We start from the raw sequence: 19,320 nt of genomic DNA on the forward strand, positions 1-19,320 counted from the left end.
GAGGCCAGACTTAAACTGAGGTCCTCCTGACTGCAGAGCTAGAACTCCATTCATTGCATCATCTAACTGCCCCTCACCAAAGCTAATTTTTAAGGAGCTGTTTTCTTTGATCAGTTTCTGTGTTTCCTTTTCCAAATTCTCCTGCAAAGTTCTCATGTCTTTTCCCATTTTTCTTCTAACTCTCTTGATAGAGGCTTCACCCCCAACTGCCCCCGACTAATTGAGACCTCTCCTGAAATATTTCCAAGATATCTTATGCTGGAAAATTATTATTACTATTTTATTTTATAATAGTTTTTATTTTCCAGATATATGCATGGGTAATTTTACAACATTGACAATTGCTGAACCTTTTGTTCTAATTTTTCCCCTCCTTCCCCCACCCCCAGATGGCAGGTTGACCAATACATGTTAAATAGAGTATAAATTAAATACAATATATGTATACATGACCAAACAGTTGTTTTGCTGTACAAAAAGAATCAGACTTTGAAATAGTGTACAATTAGCCTGTGAAGGAAATCCAAAATGCAGGAGGACAAAATTAGAGGGATTGGAAATGCTATGTAGTGGTTCATAATCATCTCCTAGAGTTCTTTCGCTGGCTATAGCTGGTTCAGTTTATTACTGCTCTATTGGAACTGATTTGGTTCATCTCATTGTTGGAGAGGGCCATGTCCATCAGAATTGATCATCATATAGTATTGTTGTTGAAGTATACAACGATTTCCTGGTCCTGCTCATATCACTTAGCATCAGCCCAGGCCTTTCTGAAATCATCCTGTTGGTCATTTCTTACAGAACAATAATATTCCATAATATTCATGTGCCACAATTTATTCAGCCAATTTCCAATTGATGGACATCCACATAGTTTCCAGTTTCTGGCCAACACAAAGAGGGCTGCCACAAACATTCCTGCACATATAGGTCCCTTTCCCCTCTTTAAGATCTCTTTGGGATACAAACCCAGTATATGCTAGAAAATTATTACACTCTGAATGTTTGTGGGTTCTGCATTCCAAAAACTATTCAGAAGCTAGTGTTGATTCTGAGGGAAGCCAGGAAGAGCTCAGGCAAACTTCTGACTTATGGACATCTTGGCTCTGCCCATCCCCGCAAATAAATTTTTAAAAATATAAAAGACCTATATGTACAAAAATATTTATAGCAGTTCTTTTCTCAGAGAAAAGAATCAGAAGTTGAGGGGATGCCCATCAATTTGGAATAGCTGAATAAACTATGATATGTGATTATAATGAAATATTATTGTTTTATTGGGAATAATTAGCAGAATGCTCTCAGAAACACCTGGAAGGTCCTCCATGAACTTGGGCAAAATGAAATGCACCATGTACAAAGTAATAGCACTGTTACGGGATAATCAGCTATGAATGATTTTTCTAGTCTTAGCAATACAGTGATCTACAATTACTCTGAAGAATTGATGATGAAAAATGCTATCCATACCTCAAAAAAACTAATTATGGCTGAATACAGATTAAAGAATACTCTTTATTTTGTTTTATTTTTCTTAAGGGCTTTTTAAGGAGGGGTTATTTTGCAACTTGACTTTCATGGAAATATTTAGATTAACTTCACATGTTCCTTCTTAATGGATATGGGAGAAGGGAAAAAAGAGAGAGAATCTGTAACTCAAAGTTTTAAAAAATATATAAAAATTATTTTACATTTAGCTGGGAAAAATAAAATATTAAATAAAAAGGAGAAAAAAGAAAAAGAGGTTGGGAAAAGCTTCCTATACAAAACGAGATTTTAGTTTCGACTTGATGAAAGTGAGGATGCAGAAATGAGGACAGAGAAATATAGGTATGAGGGACATGCAGAGACAATGCTGGGAATGGTGAAATAGAGTGTTTTGTTCATTATTTTTTCCTAGGACTTGTCTGGTGTTTTCATTTGTGTGAGCATGCCATATTTCCTGCTTATTCTCTGTTGTAGCTTATTTTTAGAAAATAGGAATATCTGGAGAATAACTAGAGAAAACTTAAATGTTGTATGACTTTACTTTTGTTCAGGAGGGAAGATCAATACATACCCCACCATTATGCTATCATTCTTTAATATAAGAATCATAGGTAAACTACATGCCAGAAAGAACTCATAATCTTCTCATGCTAAAGAGAAAAGTGATGCTTCAGTGGGTTTTAATAAATATGTATTTTAGTTTATATTAGAACCTTCTGGCACAGGCTCTGTCTGAACTACAGGAGTACTATTTTTAAGAATTTGATTCAGTTTTCTGTCGAATCTCTGCTCCAAATTTTCTTCAGCTACTTTAGATGATTTTTTCTTAACTCTCAAAATATTATTACTTGATGAACTTAAAACTCAGTCTTCCTGTCTACTACACTCTGCTGATTCTCAGCAAAGATACATCTAAAGCTGACCAAGTGGTGCCATGGATTCTAGAACTATTTTGATCTTGTCAGGAGATCAGAGTTTGAAATCTGTAGCCAAAGTGTCTGTTTCCAGATTAAATAGAAAGTCTCACATGCTATGTTTATCTTTTAAGGGCATTTCCATATGTTCATAGAAGCTTAACCAGCCATTAATTCATTCATTTAAAAATGTTTATTGAATATGTACTCTGAGATAGATGCTGTAGGGAATTTTAAAAAGACAAATGAGATTGAGTTTACAGCTTTGTAAAGGATATGAGACAAGCAGCTAGCTATAATATAAAGTAAATCATAATGAGTATATTAGAGAGGTATATAGTGTTTTAAAAAATCCAAAATACACAAAACTATTTTGATGTTGTCTGGGTGGTCAGGGAAGGTAATATAGGAAATGGATCTTGAAAGAGAGCTATAATTTCAATAAATGGAAATAGGATGGAGTGAAAGATATTCTAGAACAGGAGGTAGAATGAAAAAAGGCATAAGGTAAGATATTTTGTTCTTTATATCTGGGATTCTTGATTTTTTTTTTTTATACATAAACCCCTTTGAGAATCTGGTGACATTTATAGAACCCTTTTCAGAATAACTAAATGGATATGATTATAAAGGACACAAAGTATTTTAAAGTCCACCACACCCAAGTTAAGAACAAGTAGCCTAGATTTTAGTGTACAATGTATGTAAATAGGAATCATATAAAATAAGGATAGAAAAGTATATTAGGTGTTTATTTCATAGTACCTTGAATCCAAATTTCTTTCAAGCTTTTATTTTATTCTACTATAATCCAGGTTAAGCTATTTGGACTTTATTTTGTAAAATAATTTTTCTCAAGCTATGTTCCATGGAACTCTGGGTTTCTGAGAAACTTAGTCTGTGGGAGTTCCCAAAGTAAAAAGTTGAGCACCTTGGGAGAATATGAAGAATCAATAATGATGTAGAGTCAAGTTTTTTGTGATTTTGTTTTTGCTGGAAAATTTAATTTTGTTTTCTATTATAGATATTTGAATAAACTCAGAAAAATAAAAAAAAATATTGAAAACAATGTGAAAAATCCATTCTGTTCATGAAACAAAATATTCATAAGTTGATGGGAAGACCAAATCTCAACCATGGAAAATATATAAATATACTGATAGTTAAGGTTATATTGGTCTACTTCTAATGATTTTGTTATACAATAAGCATTATACTGCCATTTCTTAATATTATGGTTTTAGCAATATTATAAATGTTGCTAATTAAAAATATCACATATTGGAAAGAGTTGATTTAGTACAAAGTTTTCTGAATTTCAGAATAAAATATAACTAACTAATGCAACTACTAAAAATATTGCTGTTGTTAAGAGAGACAATGAAAATTATTGTAAAGGTGAGCTAGCTCATCTAATACTATTTGCAGTTTTTAAATACTTATTGAAACATCACATCCTTCATACACCATTTATTTGTATAATATTAGATTTGAAATAAAATTGAAATGACTTTAAATTTTTTTCCTTATATTATTTGGTATCATTAATCAAACAACAAAAATATTAAATTCTTACTCTGTGCCAAGAAATGTACTTGGCACTGGAAAGACCAATATGCAGAATGAAACAATGTTTATTTGAAGGCACTTACATTTTAATGTGGAGGCAATAAGTATATGTCAACAAAAAGCATAAACACAATGAATTACTACAAATTTATACAACATAGTTAAATACAAGACAGTTTAGGAGGTTGAAAAATAATTTAACATCTTTTGTTAAAGTTTCATTAAAGGAAACAGGAAAAAAATTGCAGCATATTTTCTTGATAAAGACCTCATTTTTTAATATAATCGAAATTGAGCCAAATCTCTTTTTTTTAAAAAAAGAGCGATTCTCCAGTTGATAAGTGGTCGGCAGATTATAGAAGGAGAGAAATCAGAGTCATCAATAATCACATGAAAACATGCTCTAGATCACTACTGATTAGATAAATACAAGTTAAAGCAACTCTGAGCTACTATCTTATACCTATCACATTGGCTAACATGCATGAAAGAAAAGGAAAGTAACAAATGCTAGAGAGGATGTAAAAAAAATGCAGTGTTGGTGAAATTGTTAACTAATCAACAATTCTATAAAACAATTTGGAATTATGCCTTTATTGAAGGATATAAAACTGTGCTTGCCTTTTGACCTAAAAATATGATCATTAGAAATGTATCCCAAGGAGATCAAAGAAAAGAGAAAAGGATCTATTTGGACAAGGATATTTATATATTTATTTTGTGGTGGCAGAGAATTGGAAATTGAAGGAACACCTTTCAATTGGAAAATAGCTGGATGAATTAAGATTATGATGGAATACTACTGTGTTCTAATTGAAGAGTGGAATGGTTTCAGAAAAACCTGGATTTACATAAACACATGCAAAGTGCAGTGAACAGAACCAGGAGAACATTGGAAATAGTAACAGCAATATTGTAAGGATGAAAGTATGAAAGTCTTCTTGATCAAGAGAGTAATCCAAGAGAAATTCAAAGGACCCCTGATGAAAAGTGCTGTTACTCTCCAGAGAGAGAAGTGATGTACTCTGAATGCAAATTTCTTTTTTAAAATTTCTTTATTTTCATTGTTTTGTTTATGTTTTCTTTTGCAAGATGACCAATATGGAAATATTATTTGGTACCTTTGCATCTATAAACAAAATCAAATTGCTTCGCTTCTCAAGGAGAAGAAAGGGAAAAGAGAATTAATGAGAAAAAACAGAAAGGGAATTGGAATTAAAATTTTATTGATTTTTTTTGAGACAATTGGGATTAAACTAATATATATTATGAAACAAAAATATAAATATATACATATATACAAAAATATAAATTAATTTAAAATATTTTTTAAAATAAAAAAAAAAAATTAAGTTAAATGAAAGCATCACATAGCTAGTAAATGCCAGCAGCTGGATTTGAACTCAGAACTGGCTCCTGGGCCAGTACTATATGGAATTTTAAAAAGAAGATTGTTTTTAAAATTTACATATAATTGGTACATATTTAATGAAATAAATTAACATAATTTAAAAATAAAATAAAGTTTCATTGAAGGGTTTATGTATTTCAAAACAATTGGAAAACTACTGTTATGTTAACTAAGGAGTCATTGTTGCTTTGTGAGCAAGGGTGTGCAAACATTAGAGCGGTGCCTTAGCAGTATTCATCTGGTTATATTGTACATAAAGAATGATTTGGAGGGGAGAGAGAGAGTAGCACAGGGAAATGAGTGAGAAGTTGTAACTCTCTAGATTAATGGTCCTCAAACTTTCTATGTTCAAGCATACTAATCAGTAGGAAAAACTTGAGCATATAGATCTAATACATGTATGTGTATATGTGAATGTATATATGTATATGGTTTTCTGTCCATTTATCTCCATACATATCACCCAATTTTATTTATTTGTTTGGTTATTTATACATTATATGCATGGGCTGAGTAGCAGGCCCCTGAGTACTTAATGGAGAGCTACCCTCAGAATCAGGAAAACCTGGATTCATGTTTCCATCTCTGGATCATCTTGGTTGTATGACCCTGGGCAAGTCATTTAAGTTTTCAGTGTTTCAGATACTCTTAGGACCATAAATTGCAGAGATACTTCTGGTCTGCATTAGTAAAAGTAGTTTCTTCATGTTGGAGTTATTCCTATCAGTGAAATTGCACCTCAGGTCCCTATCCTTATACATATGCTACTATATTAATTATTATTTATCTTAAAAACTAATACAAGAGATATTAAAGATGAGAGAAGGATGATCCATTTATTTTTAAAGGCAGTAAAGAGCCAGTGGTGGTTTTTGAGTATTAGACTTGCACATTCAGGCCCATGCCTTAAAAAAAATTAGTTTGGCATTTTTAGGAAGGGAGATCAAGCAAAATGCTATTAAAATGGTCCGATAAGAGGAGAAAAAGGCCTGTAGTAAGGTGGTAAGCTACATGAATGGAGAGAAGAGACATACATGAGAGATGTTGAGAAAGAAATTACAATATTTGTCAACTGATTGGATGTAGGGAATGAGTGAGAGAGACAAATGGAAGATGACATTGATAAATTCAGTTAACTAGAAAGATGATGAGAGCCTTGATAGAAACAAGGAAGTCCAGAAGAGGAATGGGTTTAGAGGGGAAAAGAAATATAATGTGTAATTTACAATCCATCCACATTTTTTCAAAGTGTTATTTATTCAGAACTACCTGAAATGAAAAGGGCTCTTTGTCACTGGTCATTCACCCAGAGTTAACAGTTACAACCAGAAACATGCTCACCACACCAACCACCAGAGGATCTGGGAGGGCAAGGAGCTATATGCTGGAAGAAGAGGGGATTTTCCCAATGATCTCTGTGCAGATATAAGGGTGGGTGCCAGGCAGACATTATTTCTGTCCTGAGAGGCTGATGCTTAGATCAGAATTGCTGTATAGAGATCTTGCTTGCACAGTGAAGGGAGAAGGGAAAGTGGAAGAGTTTGTGGAAGATTAAGATAGGTTTTTAATATTATATTTAGGTATTTATTACTGGAGAATAAGACCATGATTGAAACAAGATGAGTTGGGCTTCTTTCACATTAGTTGATCAAATATTACTGAAGGCCAGAGTATGGCCCCAGTCTCCCCTTTGAAGACTATTGCTTTAAATCATTCTATCAATAAACATTTACTAAGTTCCTCCTATGAGCCATGCAACATTCCATGATATAGATAAAAAAATAGGCATAAATAAGAAATAATTTCACTGCCTGTTTGCAGTGGAAGTATAAGGGAGGTGATGGACATAAGGCACATTTTCAAAAAGAAAAATCAGCTTTTAAAAAAATGTGTGGTGATAATGAAGTTGAGACAGTAGCTGTTTGCTAATAATAAATTAAGTTTATGTAGCCCTTTAAGGGGGGCCATAAAACTATTTTATATGTAGGCATCATGGAATTTAATACCATATTTCACAAATGAGAAGACAGAGGTCCAACAGGACTAAATGACTTGTCCATGATGTCAGTAATAATCCAACCCAGTTCTTTCTGCTTCCAAAACCAACACTCAACTGGGCCAAGCTACCTTCTTGGTAGAGATCACTCTGAGTTTTTAAGCTTGGATTACAAGGAGAAAAGTGATGTTATTAAAAGATATGTTAGGAGAAGTAGAGTATAGATCAAATTGGAAATAACTTTAATTTTGCGACTTGGAATTTAAGATACATTGAGTTTCCTCTAACTGATCTGCATATCATGTTATTTAGGTAAGTGTTGGCAGATGAGAGCATTAATCTGGAGGCAAAGTTGCAGTTTGCTATTAGTTCATGAACACCACTAAAATCTCCTCAGCTTACCTTCTATCCCTCCTATCTTTCTTCTTTAATTAATTAATTAATTAATTTGGAGATTTGACTCTGGAGTTTCTAGGAATGTCAGCCTTCTTCACCCTTCTTGTTCTCTACAGCCAAAAATACTTCTGGATTGTCTTCTTTCATGGTTAGGGAGTGCCCAGAGACAAATTAGTGTGCAGACTCTGTCACATCTCTTATTTTTTGGAAGAGCTTGTCACTTATTGATCTGTGATCTCCAGTGATAGAAATGAGCTTGGGAGATGGCCAGGAGTGTGACGGCAGGACCAGTTGACCTGAGGCTGATACAAACCACCCAATAGTCTGCCACTAATTTAGCAGCAATGTGATCAGTAATATCCTTAAGCAAGATTCCATTCCTACCACCAAGTAAGCTGTTTTAGGCTGAGAGCTTCAAATGGTGATACCACTCGCTACCCAGAGGCACAGCAATGATTTTGTTTTTCCTGCTAGTAATTGGCACTGGGAGGTTTGCCCATGTGGTGTGGTCGAGTTCTGTTGTTATTGCTCTGATCCTATTGCAGCAGAGGTGAGAGGAGAGTGAGTTAAATCTGTCAGGCCACAGGGTGCTCTGTGTTTATCAAATTTCCACCCCCTCTTAAGTGGCAGAGAATTCTGGGGGTTGCATAGTGAGCTAGACCTGTGGTTGCTATGGCAACCAGAGAGCCATGCTGCTTAGCATTGGCAAGTGGCAGGGGGCCCTTTGCTTTCGACCCACCCTTCTCCAGTGAGAAGGGCGTCTGTGTTAAAACTGATGAAAGCGCCAGAAGCAGTGGGCCTTTGAGCAAGGTCTCTGCTGGGATCTGTCCCAAATGGTCAGCCTCTCTAGCTACTCATGCCACTCACTTATCTTCCTCTTTTGCCCCTGAAGTGTTCATGTTTTACAGAGATGCTGTATAGAGATCTTGCTTGTAGAGTTCAAATGATGAAAGGCTTAATGTAGAGGACCCCTGGGCTAAATATGCTAGGTAAATGTTAATTGTTATGGGCTCTGCTAGCTGAAGGCAACTTTGAAAGCTGTGCACAGTGATCTGCTTAAGAACTTTAAAACACGTACAAATTAGATTTTCTGCCTTTATTGTTTTCTGATTTTCACCAAATTTATAGCCAGCCTTTAATATGCATCATTGATGGTGGGGTTCGGGGCAAGACGATGCTAAATCTGAAGATGATAGAATCATAGAATTTAAAGCTGGAAAAGTTTGGTCCATAAAGGTCATTTAATCCCACTCTTTATTTTTGTTGAAGAACAACCTACAGTCACTTAGTCAAAAAAAAATATTAAACGCTTAAATAAGGGCCAGATATTTTGTTAAACACTTGAAGATTTTAAGAAAGGCCAGGAAAAAAATCTCTGCACTTAGGGAATTTATGTTTTAATAAGGGAGACATAAAGAATGAGGTATATATGTGATATATTCACAGTAGATGTAAACGATCTAAAAAGGGGGCATTGACAGATGCTGCTGCTAGTGGTGGTAATAATGGTGTGTGTGTGTGTGTGTGTGTGTGTGTGTGTGTGTGTGTGTGTGTGTGTGTGTGTTGATTGGAGGTGGTTGTGATAGGAGTAGTGGTTGTACTGAGGAATCTATAAAAACCTCTTGCAGAGGGGAAATTTGATCTGAGTTTTAGAGGAATCCAAAAAAAAAAAAAATTAAGATGCTCTAATTGGTTAAATAATTTACACTGGAGAGAAAAGCTTCTTCCTGATCCCCAAATCCAGTGTTTTAACTTTTTTTTCTTTTATCTCAAGTGATGGTGGTGGGGAATATTGGAGGAGGAGAGTGTTAATTAATATTTCATAGAATAAACATTTCTAAAATTTCTTAAAATGCAGATCTCAGCAGATTATGTAGGCAACTTTTCTGCTGCCAATAGTAGTTTTGTTATCTTTAAAATGGCAGAATTAGTGAATTCTGCCATTCAGGAAATTGTTTTGAAGGGATGTGAAGAGTTAATGTGCCTGCTACACATTTATGCTCATTCCTTTTTTTCACTAGATTGAAGAGGACTGTGTATTGTCCCCCAGAACAACACTGAAATTGTCAAGGATAATTTCATGCCTTGTTACCCCCTGCGTATGAGGATTCCTTCTCCCCCCCAAAAAAAAAGATCATAGAAAAGTCTTCTGAATTTTGTCACCTTTTGATCATTCTCACCAAGGTTTTCATCCTTCTTTTAATCTTTGGGTTATTCTACCCCAACTCCTAAGGATTAAGATGCAGACCCTTTATCTCCCTTACTTGATTCCTTTCATCTGTAGTAAGAATTTATTTCCCCAATGTCAGGATAACTCTAATTTTCCATTATGACAAATTTCTGACTTAAAATTATATTTGCTAAAGAAGATGTTACCTTTACATTTATTATATATGGTATTGCCTCTCATCTAGGAGAGGGAGTAGAAGAGGGAGGGGAAAATTTGGAAAAGTGAATACAAGGGATAATGTTGTAAAAAAATTACCCATGCATATGTACTGTCAAAAAAATTATAATTATAAAATTAATAAATAAAAAAGATGTTACCTTGTTTTAGAGAAATATAATATATACAATTAATATAACAATATAGTATTAGTGATATGATATAACATAATAAATATGATAATACATTATAATAAACACCCATCCTATGATATGATGCTTCTTCACCTCTTGCTATTTCACTTAAGTGAAGTATTATTTACTGTTTGTTGTCCTATGTGTGTGACTTGTAAAAAGTATCTTAAGATATAAGGTACATTTATTTGCCATCAATAAATATTTTCTCTTTTCCTATTCTTCTCGACCTCTTTATATTTATCTAAACCTTTCTTAGATTTCAGAGTTCCCACTACATGGATGTATCTTTGGATTTTGCTGATATGTTTCTGATAATCTTAGTTGAAAACTTAGGTTAATGTTTTTTCTAAGTGGTTCCTGTTTCCTTTGTTTGTGAGCATAATTGAAAGGGCCCCCATCCACCGAAATTAACTTGCATGCAATATATATGATGTAGTGGACAGAGGAGAATTAGTTTCTCTCTCTCTCTCTTTCCCTCCCTTCTTCTCCCTTCTTCCCCCCTCTCTCCTCTTTCTCTCTTCCCTCTTCTTTCCCTCTCTCCTCCCTCCTCTCTTTCCGAGTTATACCAGCAGTTGGCTATATCTTGTGGATCAAATATTCTCTTTCCTGAAGCTTCAATCCACTCTCACTTCACTCTTCATTGAATCTCTCTGCATCTGATTTTAGGGTGATCTCTTTGTTGGCAAAAATGTTTTCTACACTTCTTTAAAATAAGGGTCTTCCCAGAAATATTATTGTGCTAAAATATGCTACATTGTGATACAGTTTTTTCAGGATGTCAGTTCTTAGGTTAATTTTATTGTTGCTCTTTCTTTGTTTTTGGACTGAATTCATAATTTCACCAGCACACAGAACTCTGAGCACAGAATCTCCCTCTCCCAATGCAGATAAATATCTGTTCTATAACTGCATTCTTCCAGTCACCTGGAACATTGAGAAATTTATAGACTTCCCCATGGCTTCACAAGTAGCATGGATCAGGACTTTAACCAGTGTCTTTTTGAGTCTAAGTTTAGTCATCTATCTACTACACCACATGATCTCATTTTCTAGATAATTGTCTTAGTTAAATTGCAGGTCAAGTGGAAATATATGACATCTTAAGGTGTTCCCAGGGTTAATATTTCTAAAATCCCAAGCCAACTGAAATACACAGTTATTTACATCATGTTTATAAAAACATTAAAAAAAATCATTCTCATTTAAAAACATAAGTATACTCTTAAATTTGACTCTTTTGATTTCATCCACATTTGGTGGAGTTCAACTATGTGACCCTGAGCAAATATGTCTGAGCAGTAGTCTAATATGTAAAATGAGAACAATAATAGCAACTATATTCCAGGTTTCTTATAAGGATTAAATGAGGTCATATGTATAAAGTATTTTAAATATTGAAAACAATAATTATTATTATTCTAAAATAAGGTAAAGTATATTAATCTTTGGTATATAGTTTGTCCTTTTTGTATGTTTTGTCTAAAATATAGTTTTCTGCAGTTTATTGTTTGATTTCATAGTTGTCTACAGTTTGCTCAGTCCATATTTTTAGAGAGAATTTGGATTTTTTTTAGCATATCCAAAAGTAGATGGGAATTTTAAGGGATCTGAGGACTAGGCTTATTTAAGCATAAATTAAATCAATCAGAATTTAAGGAAGCCTAGAAGGGAGGCAAAAATGTTTAGGAGAAGACAACTCTTTTCAAATATTTTAGTGGCTTTCATGTAGAAAAACTAGAACTTTTTTGATTGGATCTAAAAAGCACAACTAGGAACAATGAGTAAAACTTCATTGAAATACTATAAGTTGGTCAAAGATCTCTTGAAGAATGACAGAAATGCAGGGAAAGGTCCTTAGCTTAGTCCTTCATACTCCTGAATGGTTAAATGCATCCCTTTGTTTTATAGAAACTTCACAATAATTTACAAGTCCTGGATACTAGATGCTAGTGATTTAATTGGAATTATAAAATCAATTCACTTATGCCAGCCCATCTTTGAGGCAAGGCTAAGGAACTTTCTATTTTAAAATAGGTAAAATGGAAACTGAATTCACTGATCATCTCCTGAAAAAGATCCCCAAACTTTAAGAAATATAATAGTAAAATTCTAGAGCTCCCAGTTCAAGGAGAAATCATTGTAAGTACCCAGAAAGAAATGATTCAAATATTGTGAGCTACAGTCAGAATCCCACAAGCTATAGCAGCTTCCATGCTAAATGAACAGAGAACATGGCATATGAAAGTAAAGGAGCTAGTCTGATAGATGTAAAATGGTCCCTCAGAGTTGTCTTAATTTGCATTTCTCTAATCAATAATGATTTGGAACTTTTTACTTATGACTATAGACTATATGACTTTTACTAGTCCAATAAAAATAATTTACACTGTAAAACTGTGCATAATCTTTTAGGTAAAAGTGGATATTTAATGAAATAAAGGGCTTTCAAGCATTTCTGATGAAAAGACCAGAAATAAATGGAAAATTTGACATTCAGACACAGGTCTCAAGAGAATTAAAAGTTAAATGTGAAAAAGAAATCATAAGGAGCTTATTAAGGTTTAATTTTTTATGTTATTATATAGGAAGGTGATAAAATATAGCCTCTGAGAATTTTATCATTATTAGGCCAATTAGATTGAGTCTACATAGAAAAAGAACATGGATATGAAATATGTTGGGATAATTTCAAAAAATGAAAATGTAAGAAAGAAGGATGTACTAGGAGAAGAGAGAGGCGAGAGGAAAAATGTGGGAAAGTTATTTCACATAAAATAAATATGTAAGTAAGAGTTTTTACAGGGGAGAGGGAAATGGAAGGAGTTTCTTGAATTTTATTCTCATCAGAAATGATGAGATGAATCAATTCAAAGAGGGAAGAAGATAAATCCATAGATGATAGAGATAGGTAGATTGACTGACAGATATGGATATAGATATAGACATACAGTTGGGTATAAACATTTATTCTGTCCAACAGGGAAGTAAACATTAAAAGGCATAAAAGATGATAAAAAGATAGGGTGAATTAAAGGAAGCAGTGGTCTGTAGCAAAACAGACTTTAAAAAAATATTTTTATTTAAAGATTTGAGTTTTAAATTCTATCCTTTCTTCCCTTTCCTTTCCCTGAAATGATAAGCAACCTGTATAAGTTAAACATGCAATTTTGTAAAACATTTCCATATTAGTCATTTTGTATAAGAAGACTATAATGAAAGAAAAAAAGAAAGTGGAAAAATGTTATGCTTTAATCTGTATTCAAACAATATCAGTTCTTTCTCTGAAGACAATACACATCATTACTAGTCTTTTGGAAATGTGTTGTTTCATTATATTGCTGAGAAGAGCCAAGTCATTCACGGTTCTCTATAAAACAGTATTGCTATTATTTTGTACTGTTTTTTCCTTGTTCTATCAGTTCATTTAAGTCTTTGCAGGTTTTTCTGAAAGCATCCTGCTTGTCATTTCTTATAGCAAAATACTATTCCATTACAGTAAAATATTATAGCTTGTTTAACCATTTACCACTTAATGGGCATTCCTTTGATTTCCATTTCTAAGCTATCAGAAAAAGAGATACTATATTTTTTACAAAGAGGTTCTTGCCCCTTGTTTTGAATATCTTTGGGATATAGACTTAGCAGTGATATTGCTGGGTCAAAAATGCACAGTTTTATAATTCTTTGGGCATAGTTCTGGATTGCTCTCCAGAATGGTTCAATCAGTTCCCAACTCCAGCTAATAAATAAATGGCCAAAGGATATGAACAGTCTTCAGATGATGAAATCAAAGACATCTATAGTCATAAGTAAAAAGTTCCAAATCATTATTGATTAGAGAAATGCAAATTAAGACAACTCTGAGGGACCATTTTACATCTATCAGAATGGTTACTACAAGAGAAAAGGAGAATGAAAAGTGTTGAAAGTGAAGGGAATAAATGGGACAGTAATGCACCATTTTGGAGTTGTGTGTTGATTCAACTATTCTGGCTAGCAGTTTGGAACTATGTACCCAGAGGGTTATAAAACTGTGCATATCTTTTGACCCAGCAATACCACTACTAACTCTGTAGCCCAAAGAGATTTTTTATGGGGAAATAATTTTTGTACCAAATATTTATAACAACTCTTTTTGTGTTTGCCAAAAATTGGAAATTAAGGGCATGTCTATCAATCAGGGAAGGGATAAACAGGTTGTGGTATAACTCAGTTTACTTTTGACAGGAATGTATATATATATATATATATATATATATATATATACATATATATGTATATATATTTGTGTGTATATATATTAGAATACTATTTTAAATCATGTCATTTCACTTCTGATTAATGCTTTTAGTAATGTCTTGACCCTTGGCCTATCTATAATCAAAGTCTTGCTTCACATCAAATCTACTGTTGACTCAGCAGTCCTGCTGGGCCTGGGCTACCAAATTGCTGTCATGCCTGAGGTGAATGTAATTCTATTCTTCTTGCCTTATGCTAAAGTCAATATCTGGTTGGGAAAGATTTATCTACAAGGGGAAAATAATAAATTCATTGATAAAATAAGACTATAATATATAATAACTATATATATTTATAATTAAGATTATAATATATAACAACCAAATTATTTTCAATTTATATGAATCATATTTTATATGATCAGTACAAAATTGACTAGCCATAAATTTATTGACCTAGCTGTCTTATCTTCCTTACTTCCAATCAAAGGGATGGTTCTCACAACATATATCCTGTTAAGCCTGGAAGATAGCCTGCTCAATGATCTTTCCTCTGCCAATCTCCTCTTAGAAAGCTTCTCTTTCCAATGATCATCTAAGCTCTACAGTTTCCAGTCCCTTTGAATTTAATTTTTGTTGCATTTAAAAACACATTCCTATCATCAATAATTGTATCTATCTTCACCTTTTCCTCTGATATACTACCTGAATATGTCTTGCTATCATCATTTATCCCTGTCTGATTTAATAATGGTTTGCCATTTCTTTTTTCAGTGTATTCAGGTGAGCAGATATTCAGTGACTTGCTCAGGGTTACAAAGGCAGTAAGTTTCTAAGGCCGGATTTGAACTTGGATCTTCTTGACTCCAGACCCAATGCTCAGTTCTACCCAGCTCATCTATCTCCAAAAATGCTTTTTTAATTCCTTAGTCATTTTCAGTTTTGTCTGACTCTTCATATTCTATTTGGGATTTCTTGGCAAAGATACTGAAGTGATTTGCCATTTTTTTCCAGTTCATTTTACTGATGAGGAAACTGAGGCAAATGGGATTAAGTGACTTGCCCACAGTCACACAGCTAATAAGTGTCTTAGCCTGGATTTGAATTCTAGGTCTGGTATTCTATCAAGTGTCCCAATTAGCTGGCACACCAAATTCCAAAAGTATTTATGGATTATTATTTCAAAATATCCCTGATTCCAAACCCTCTCTGAAATAATCACAAATACCTTTTATATCCTATTTTTGCTCTTATTTTTCAAAATAAAACCTTTAATTATCCTAATTTCATAGTTATCTGTTAACAAGAATTTATAAGTACTCACAGATACTGTGTTAAGTGCTACGGATACTAAGAAAGGAAAAATAATACATATTTTGCCCTCAAGGAGATTACATTCTAATGAAGGAGAGTACATATAAATCACTATGTACATACAAGATATATAGAGTAGATAAAAGGTCATTTCATTAAAAAATAAAAATGCAGTAGCAGGCTGGGATGCTACGGTTTCCTGCAGAAGATAGCATTTGAACTGATTCTTGAAGGAAGTAAGGGAAGTGAAGAGGCAAAAGTCAGGAGAGAGAGACCTCAGGTCTGGGAGATAGGAAGTTCAAAGAGATAGGAGATGGATTGTCCTATGTAAGAAAGAGCAAACATATCATTCGTTGTAGCTGAATCACCAAGTGTGTGAAAGTTGAAAGGAATCTTACCAATCACCTGGTCCGGTCCTTTTAGTTTTTCAGATGAGGAAGTTGACACCCTGAATCTGGTTTATCCAAAGTTACTAAGGCCCAATAGAGCATTATTTTTGTCATTCCCTTCCCAATAATATCTGTTTATCCCCTCTTTCCTTCTGTTTGGTAAAGGATTTTTAATTGAATTTATCAGTAGTATTTATATTTTGTTACATGTGCCCTGAGGCTTTGGGGAAATGGATATTTTAAATAAGTCTAATAAATAAATAAATTAATCAGTAAATGTAACCCAGCCAAAAATATTAATTTTTAATGAACCTTGATATCACAAAATCCAGTGTCATTACTGGAGGGTAACTTCATGCAGTATTTATTATCACAAGTATAGATGAATTTTCCGCAAATCATATTTCTGTGAACTGTGCACTGACTTGTAGCTCAATATCAACTGGAAAATCAAGGAAAAAGAATTGCTCTCTGAAAAAAAACAAAAACTTTTCTATCTGTCTCCATGTGTCAGCAATTGAAGATGCCCATGCTATAAAATGGGATATAAGATATTTGGCATTTTGAAAAATAATTTTTAAAAATCTTCATAGAATTTCACCCAAAAGGATATATAAAGAGACTGTTTTGAGAGAAACATTTCTGGTTGATTACTTTTTATCATCAAACTCTATTCCTATGTCTTTCTAACTCTAAGAAGAAAAAAATCTCAGCCTTATACATTTTAGAACTTGGTACATTTACACATCAATGCTTTTTCAATTTTAAATGCTTGTATCTTGTATTTAATAATATTATATTTCCTCTTTCAATAGAATATAAGCTCTTTGAGGACAAGAGATGTTTTATTTTTGTATTTATATTCTTAGTGTCTAGTAGAATACCTGGTACAGAGTAGGAACATGAAAAACACTTACTGAATTGAATTGTTATCAACTTATTATTCCAGGAATTGGACTTATATCCCAAATTTGATCATGTATCCCCAAAACAAAATACATGCTTAAAAAGTGACCAATGCAAGCCAGTCAATTTCTAAAATGGGCATTAATATTACTTTCATACTCCAGTGTGATAATAAGGATGTTTCACTGAATTTTAAGATATAAAATTTAGTGAATGGAAACTAAACTGTGATTAAAGCTTGACATACTTTTCAGTATGGAACACCGAGAGACTAATGTGCCTGCACCAGGTACATGTTAAGTAGATGCCTTCTAATTGCCTAATCAATAAAATTTAGTAGACTATGCATTTCTAGACAAGTATTGTTTATGGGATGATATGTTTGGATGAGACCCCTTTCCATTAAATGATTCCTATTCTAAAAAGGTCCCCTAGGCCAGCTTCCTGAAATTATATCTAAGGAAAATTTGCTTCTGCTGAATTTTACTGAGTTTTTATTGGGCTTCTGAAAACCTCCCAGCATCATGATCAATTGGGTCCTTGTGCTGTCAGAAAAAAACCCCAAAACTATATATTATATCAGAAATTCTATTCTCTACTTCAAAATTAAATTTTATTTTATTTTCCTGTTAACCCCAAAGACATCAAAAAAGAAGAAAAGAACCTGATATTTAAAGATATTTCTAAGATGTCCATTTTTGAAGTATCAAAGAGCAAAAACCTAAAGGGATTGGGGAATGTCTGAACAAATTATGGTACATGAACATAATGGAATATTCTTGTGTCATAAGAAATGATGAAGGGGAGAATTTTAGAGTACTGGAGAAGGCTTAAATGATCTGAGGTGGAGTGAAGTGAACCAGCAATACAAAGATAAATAACTTTGACCTCTGTCCTCTGACATTTGACCTCATGCTGCTCTCAGGGATTGTCTTAAAGAGAAACCACTATGTAGTTTGAGACTTGATTTAGTTCTGAGAAGTAAAGTTCATTTCTTCTAAGTGCCCCCCAAAAGTTCTTAGAGAAATCCAGCATCAAGGTGCTGAGTGTAAGAAAACAAAAACCAATGAAAAATGAAAGCCCAAAGAAGTCACTTCATTGGAATTCTGCTCATCCTTTGACATGTTTTGAGTCCTGCCTTTGAAGTTTGTGGTGCTGTTAATTCCAATTTTATGGGATTCTCAAATCTACCATACTTAAAGTCATTTTTTTTTAAAGATAAAGGCTTTTTTAAAAGCAAAATAAGGAAAATGGAAGAATGGATGTATCTCATTATCCAGGAATGGAAATAAACATAGGTCAACACCATTTTCTTTGATTTTAATTCCTAAACAAATGTTTCACACAGTTTGTGTCTTTTATAGTTTACTTTTAAGTACACAGGAGTATTCTTTGGAAAGGAAGACTCAAACATCATTTTCATTTTTAAACCAACATTGTCTTTCTGCAGGCTATAAATTTATTAGCCCAGGACTTTAGAATACCAGGACAAGTTTTTGAGAAAGACATATAACATTCTTTTCCATTAAAATCATGAAGTGGGGGCAGTTAGATTATACAGTGGATAGAGGGCTGGTCCTGAAGTCAGGAGGATCTGAGTTCAAATTTGGTCTCAGATACTTAACTCTTCCTAGCTGTGTGACCCTGGGCAAGTCACTTAACCCCAATTGCCTCAGCAAAAAACCAAACAAACACAAAAACAACAAAAAAAATTATTATTAAATTCAATCATAAGTTTCAAGTGGGTTCTAAACAACCATCACATACTTATCTTAGTCTTAGCATACCATACATATCTTAAGTAAAAAAAAAATATCGCATGGTGAGGTGGGGGGAAGGGCAATACTTTGTTGGAAGTATCCCTAGTGACAATATTGTTTTGCTCTAAAACTTTCTATCAGATTGGATTATAAGGTTACTAACTTAAATAAGAACCTCCCACAATGTAGTTGAACCTCTGTAAAACTAAAGGTTTTTGCACTAAAAAATGGATTGAGAATAAGAAGAATTAATAAAATTTCATAATTAATGAAAACTGTAAATAGAAAGCATGTATGTTCATGGAATGTCACATTCATTATGGAAGTAGACATGGTGAGTTTAGTTATTGTGGTAG

General features: G+C 33.4%; 1 protein-coding gene across 6 annotated transcripts in view; it reads left to right on the forward strand.

The window, feature by feature from the left end:
• PTPRN2 (protein tyrosine phosphatase receptor type N2) overlaps positions 1-19,320 on the forward strand; it is a 1,470,018-nt gene that overhangs the window by 548,444 nt on the left and 902,254 nt on the right. The window lies entirely within an intron of this gene.

Source organism: Sminthopsis crassicaudata, chromosome 5 (assembly GCF_048593235.1).
Source record: "Sminthopsis crassicaudata isolate SCR6 chromosome 5, ASM4859323v1, whole genome shotgun sequence".
Lineage (NCBI taxonomy): Eukaryota > Metazoa > Chordata > Mammalia > Dasyuromorphia > Dasyuridae > Sminthopsis > Sminthopsis crassicaudata.